Source organism: Apodemus sylvaticus, chromosome 17, assembly GCF_947179515.1.
Source record: "Apodemus sylvaticus chromosome 17, mApoSyl1.1, whole genome shotgun sequence".
NCBI classification, from domain to species: domain Eukaryota; kingdom Metazoa; phylum Chordata; class Mammalia; order Rodentia; family Muridae; genus Apodemus; species Apodemus sylvaticus.
The window spans coordinates 51,167,332-51,174,267 of NC_067488.1; the positions used below are offsets into that span (position 1 = coordinate 51,167,332).

Sequence of the window (6,936 nt, forward strand, 5' to 3'; positions counted from 1 at the left end):
ACATGTTACTGCTTGTGAACATTAGTGATGCCTGACCACAATAAGACAGAAAAGGGGCTCAGACAAACGCACCAATCTGCCTAGAATGGCAAGGAGTGTGGACAGGGCTGAAGATCAACTGCAGCTTAAGAAGTTCTGTCCTGCACATTCCAAGAGATGTGCTAGAGTCCTGTCAGGAAGAGGGAGACCTTGCCTGAGAGCCTGGGACATGTGACAGCAGTGTCTCTACATGACTGGGGATGAGGGCCATGTGGGACCATTTACATTGGTAACAGTGTTTAGGCAAGTGGTCCCTGGTCACCTGAGTCTGACTTGGAGAGTGTGGAGACAGGTCATCCATGTGGGTGCTCCATCTCTCTGGCACTCACGAAGACCCTGGTCAGTGAGGCTCACTGAGGTTCCCTGTGAGCAGTGTCCTCAGCCTGAGTCACCCTGGTGACTGGGAGTCCCACCCTCTGACACATCTGACAGACAGCTGGGAGTGTGCCAGTCTCCCTGAGCTCTGCTGTCACTTTGCCTCCTGCTCCTTTCTTCTCTGTCATTCTCTGTGGTCACCACTGTGAGGACAGCAGCTCCTGTCCCTGTCTTCCCAAGTCACTCATGGTACCACAGAGTGTTGGAGACCCCCATGTCATGTCTCCAGACAGGAGCAGTGTTGTCTACACCTGTCTCAGAAACCCGAGAAGAACTGACCTCCTCCTGCAGTCTGTCACCAACCTGGTCATCACTGATGAGTCTCAGTGGGTGACACAAGGTCAGCAGTCACTGCTGAGCACAGCCTACCTTTGTGTTCCCTTCCTCCCTCCCTCCTTCTTGTCTTCTTCGCACATCTCTGTATCTCTGCTTTAGATTTACCAGGCAGAATGTCCTGGTTGTATAGCCCAGGCTGACCTAGGCCTTGCTGTATATCCCAGGATAGCTGCACACCCACGATTCTCCTGATTTGGGCTCCCAAGTGCTGAAACTGCAGCCCTGTGCCAGTGGCCCAGGCTCAGGCACACCCTTTAATCACAGCAGTCAAGTTGTCTGTTGTGGAGGGATGAAGAAGGTGGGAAGGTTGTTTGGAGACTGTTGACTGAGGACTCAGCAAGAGAGGGCTGGGGACAAAGCAGAAAACAGCAGCAGCAGCCACAAGCCTGTTTTATTTTGCATGGCTCAGCCTGCCCTGCAGAGCAGGCCTGCAATTAGTGTTCTTGGTCACGAATCACAGCACAGAGCTGGTAGGGGGAGGGGGTAGCTACAGTACAAAAGATGCCATGGTCTCTGGGCCTGGGCTGTCCATCGGGCACTGAAAAACTAAAGCGCTGCAGGAGGCAGGTGAAGAAGAGGAAGAGTTCCATGCGGGCCAGGGGCTCCATCAGGCATGCTCTGCGGCCTGTGGGTGGGAGAGGGTTCAGTCAGTCTGGGACCTGATTGGGGCTCCATCCTCCATGGTACCCTGGGGACAGACAGGCAGCCAGGCCTCCCCTGGCACCTGCAGAGAAAGGCATGAAGGCCTCAGGCTTCACAAAGTGGCCCTGGGCATCCAGGAAGTGTTCAGGATGGAAGCGGAGGGGCTTCTCCCAGACAGTCTCATCCTTCAGCACGGAGGACAGGTTGGGGATGAGGGTCGTCCTGGCAGGAGGCAATGGTGTGAACATGGACTGGGTGTGGTTGTCTAGACCCTGGTCACTAGGATAACATGCAAAACGTCTTCCCTGCACTCACTGGATTCCTTCAATCATCCTCAACCTCAGAGCCTCCCAGCCCTGTGAGAGATCTGCCATGGAAGGCCAGCTCAGCATCCATCCCTGTGTGCAGTTCTCCATAGTGTCCTGTGGCCATTTATCTCTCCTGAGGACTGTGAGCATGTTAGGAATAGTATGTGGTAGCCTTGGTCTATCCTGCCATTGTTTGATAGTGATCATGATGAAGTGGTGACAGACCAAGTCCTACCTTGGGCATGAGGAACCCCTTAACTTCAATGTCATGACTAGTGATGTGTGGCAAAGTCAATGGGCCAATATTTGCAAAGCGCTGCACCTCATGATTGACAGCATGAGGTTTAGGGAATACTGGCCTGGTCTGCCATCTCTGGCTGCCACATGTGCCCTATGACCTCATCGATTTCTTGTTGAACTCTACCTGGTGGGACAGCATCTTCTCAGTAAAAGAGTCACAGGAGACTTCCTTGTCTTACAACCATGTTGAGGAAGGAGTCCCTGTGATAAAGACACCAGTGAGTGACACTGGGGTCTGGGTTGAGTTCTCACTGAGAGTCACAAGCATCTCAATCATCTGGGGAGTGTGCCTCTACCTCCCTCCCCATCCCAGCCCTAGCCAGGCTCACACTGTTCATCCAGATGGAGGATCATGAGCAGCAGGGCCCAGGACAGTGTTGTTGAGGTAGACATAATCCCTGCAGTGAACAGGTCAGCCACCAGCCTGTGCATGTTCTCATCACTGAAGCTGCTCTCAGGATTCCCCCTTGGCCTGGGCCAGGCTGAAAGCATGGGCTGAGTAGGGAGAGGAAGTGTCCCTTGGACCCCGATTTTCCCCATGACCGTCCCATCATGAGTAACTTAGTAATATACAGGATGGCACTCTTCTGGACTGACAGTTATGTGTGTTTTATGGATCTAAGCCCACAGTCACTGGATATATTTTTTGGGAGTTGCCAATCACCTCAATCTCTGTCAGGAAGGCATCAGCCAAATTTCAGGATGGCACAGCAGCATCCCAGGTGGTCCTGTTCTCAGTCAGAGGTTATCCAGTATGGCCATGAAGTTTTTATGGTGTTGGAAGATCTTGTCACCCAGCCCTGGGATGCGCAGGAGTATTGGGAATGCATTAAGAACCTGTGAGAGACACACACTGTCTCAGAGCTTCCTCTATATAAAATTAATTATTAGTGAATAATGATCATATATGAGTCTCATATGTCATGGTGTGGGGGAGCATGCCATAGGACAATGTGTACAGTCCATTGTGTCTGTCCTACATGGGTCCCAGGCATCAAATTCAGGTCAATAAGCTTCATTGGCAAGTTCCTTACCCACTCACCATCTGTCTTACCCTTTGATGCTAGTGCTGCTTCCTATTCAACTGGACCAGGCTCAGTTGCCAGGCTCCTTCACAATGGACCCCGAGCCTGTCTGTCCACACCTGACACTTGCCTCTTCTTCAATTGTTAAAATTTCAAGAGCTACCTAAAAGCTCTCTCAGCCCCAGATGAACAGAGAAATATTCTACCCCTACTATAACCACAGGCATTGTGTCTTCCATGCAAACAGAGGGCCTATGCTCTCTCCCTTAATGGAATCCTCATCTTGGTCCACTTCTCCCCTCCTGTCATAGATGAGTTGCCAACAGGCATATCCTCCTGCAGTTGACCTCCAAAAGGCCTCTGCTACATCTTAGCACATAGCTTTCCCCAGGTAAGATGGACAGTACAGAAGTGGCTCTGTGGGCAGCCTTGTACTTCCTACCTCAGGAATGAAGCCAGAGACTTCTGTCAAACTTTCTTCCAGTACCTTCAGCATCCTGATGAGGTAAGGGTCTTCATATTCAAAGACACGGGCAAAAATGAAAGATGCAATCTCATTGCACACAGCTTTGTCCAACATGGTATTTGGGTTGATGGACTGCCCTGGAAGTGGAGATGCAAGCAAGTCAATAGAGTGCCCATGTCTCCTTGTGCCCAACCACGTCCCTCACCCATCACCCACCAGCCTGGGCCGTGAAGCTGTCACAGAGATGGCCAGCCTCCTTGGTCACCCACTCCTCCAGAGATTTCTTGACCAGGCCTAAGTTGTGCAGAGCAGACACAGAGAATCGCCTCCTCTCTCAGGACTCAGGACCATAAGATGCAAGGAACACACCTGCAGACACATCTGTGTGTAACCAAGGATGCCCAGGCATGCTGTCTCCTGCTCTAATTAATTCACTTTTCCTCTGGGCTTTGTCCTGGCTCTGATCCTCCCAACACCTTGCTCCCCCAATCCAGCACATGCAGCCTGGATTCAATGAGTTTTCCATGAATTGCCTGACCACATTCCTACCCACATTCATGTTCCGTGCTTCCTCTCCTCATTGCCATATCTCAGAAGCCATCTGCTACCTCCACACAGCCCTTTACCTTGGTATTTGGGCTTCACACCCAGGTACTCAAAGATGGGCTCTGGAGGGCAGTCAGCGGTGTACTCTCCATGGGTACCAGAACTTACTGCATTGCTTTCAGCCTGCTGATCACAACCACGGGCTTTCAGGCCATCTGCAGGCTGAACACGGCACCATAGCAGTTTTGAAGCTGAAGTAGAGGGACAGAGCACGTGGGAAATGGAGGTTTCCAGAGATCACAGAACCAGGCTCACTGCACAAGCATGGTCAAAGAGTGAGCATGCACAGGCAGTTTCTGTGTGTGTATGTGCATATTTGTGTATGTTTACACATGCATATTTGTATATGTGAATGTGTGTGCATGTGCATATGAGCCCATGCCTCTCTCTCATTCTATCTCTCACTGTGCGTGGGTTTGTGTTTCCATGTGTGTCTCCGTGTGTGTGTGTGTCCATGTATATTTGTGTGTGTCTTGCTTGTTATTGACCCTTGGTCCTCATGTATCTTTGGAAAATGCTCTTCACTGAACTCTATCCTCAGCCTGAGGATTCCCACCACTGTGGCATGTTATAAGTTCAGCAAAGCAATCATAACAGATGTGTCACTCTGGTTGTGACCTTGACAGAGCCAGAAATCTGTCCTGGGGTCGCTTAGCAGGTCAACAGACACAAAGAAACTCTGGTTCCTGGAGATGGGCAGTGAGGCCAGAGAGCACAGCAGCAAGAGATTCTGGCAGACACATCCTCTCTCCACTCAGTGTCCTGAATGACATGGGGCGTTAGACCTCCCAGCAAGCTACAACCTGCTCTTTGAGAGGATCATAAGGGACATGGGATCTCTATGGCTACTGATCTGTCCAACCAGCCTGAACCCTATTGTAACATCCTGCTTCACTTCCTGGACTATGATCCCCAAAATTTCCCTTAGAAATTCCCAGTGTCTGCCACCAAAACATTTTTAAGCCTGCCCCCTCTTGGGCGCCCAGATTGCTGTCTGACCTGTGGTTCAAGCCCTAGCATGGGCAGCATGGCTTCAGTCCATCACTATGCCACTAACCTTGTACAAGCTGTATGGAAGGTCCATCTGCAGCAGGTTACCCAGCACAGGCCATGGCACAGGGCCTGGTGGGTAGCGGGAAGACCAGAGCTGGTGCTGGTGTATCAGGTCCACCAGTAATATGAAGATGGCTGTGAATAGGGCCACAGGCCACAGGCCAGTCACAGTCAGCAGCTCCATCACAGCTCTACTGCTGCCCAGGTTCCCCATAGGCCAATGGACAACACTCAATACAACACCTAGGACTCTAAACCCCAAGTTTGTATCCTGACACCTTATAAAGGAGTGCCAGGCTTGCTCTTTGTTCTCTGTGTCCAGCCCCAATCCCGTGTTTTGTTTGTTCAGGTGTAGGGAGGCATCAGATCCCATTAGATCCTTCCAGGGATGGAAGCATGCTGATTCTGCTGGACTGACCACGGTAGGCAGATGTCCAGCGCACTCCTGTTTCAAGAAGGATGATCTGATCATTGCGGGCAGGAAAATCATCTGGTATGGTATCAATGCAAAGCTTTGATTGGGCTTGAGGACATTGTCTCAGAGAGGAGTGAGATGTCCTAGACCTTCATGGAGCACTTGGTGTGCAGGTCCTGAGGGGTGACTGTCATCCAGTCAATGGCTTCTTTAGATATTTGAGCAGTGGGAGGCTGTCTTCTGCAGTTGAGGCAAAGGGACTAGAGTCCCTATGAGTGAGGGAAGGGCAGTGGGGGAGGGAAGCTGTAATTCCTGTGGAGGACTGGGTGTCAGTGCTGAGAAGACAGCTAGAGGCCCTGTTGGGAAGTGAGGGCCAGTGGGGTAAGTGCAGCTGTAGAATTGCCATCTTGAGGACAGGTCTGTTGTCACCCAGCTGATCCAGCAGGAACACATAGAACATGGGCGTTCTCAGACCCAATCTGAGGAAGCTGAGTAATGATCTGAGAATCTTTGGGGACCACTAATTTGGGACAGGAACTTGACACATGCTGGCCTCTGTATCTTATTCCTCTTTGTTTCTTGGTGGATCAATCTGACTTGGCAACAGTCTTGGATACGTCTTCCACTGATTCTGCCCCCAAGGCACCACCAGATCCATAGCCTCCACCAAACATGCTGGTGAGTGGTCCTCCCCCCCCCCCCCCCGCCCCCCGACATTGACTCCCTTCAGGACTCCATAATTTGATTGTTTTTTTTAAAAAGAGTTGCTTATTCATTTTATATATTAGATCTGAGTACACTGAAGATGTCTTCAGACACACCAGTAGAGAACTTCAGATCCATTTCAGAGGGTTTGCTCAGGATACAAATATCTAAAGATCAAAGGCTCAGAAATCCCTGTGGAATCTGGGTATGCTCTCTCTGCTGCACCTTCAGTGTGCCAGAAGGGAGGCAGGGCCTGAATGGAGACCACATTGTGAAACCCCACAGCAAAGACTAGGCATCGGTCTGATCTCTCTGACGTGGGTGCCACCCCTGAACTGCCCAGCTCTGTGTCACTGGAGCTAGTGGGTGACATATGTTTATTGCTGTCTGAACCCTCCATGTCTTCTTTCTCTTCCTCTCCATTCTTCTTGGCCCTGCCCAACCCCATTTTAAGAATGCCACCATTGGTTGGGGCAGTGACAAGGGTTTATCTCAAGCCCCAATTTGTCCTGAAAGGAGACCTGCATAGGAGTCATGACACCAGCATGGCCATGTGTCCCAGTGTGCAGGACAGTCAACTGGGTTCCCTGGACCACCTAGGAAAGAATGGGGGACAAGAGACTCAAGAGATGGACAGCAAGAATGGATTCTGATCAAGCTGTCAAC

The 6,936-nt window shown here is 50.9% G+C and overlaps 1 pseudogene; it reads right to left on the reverse strand.

Annotated features, from left to right (window-relative positions):
* Nucleotides 1-1,184: 1,184 nt before the first annotated feature.
* LOC127667317 (cytochrome P450 2D9-like) lies at nt 1,185-5,334 on the reverse strand (annotated as a pseudogene).
* Between the last annotated feature and the right edge of the window lie 1,602 nt (nt 5,335-6,936).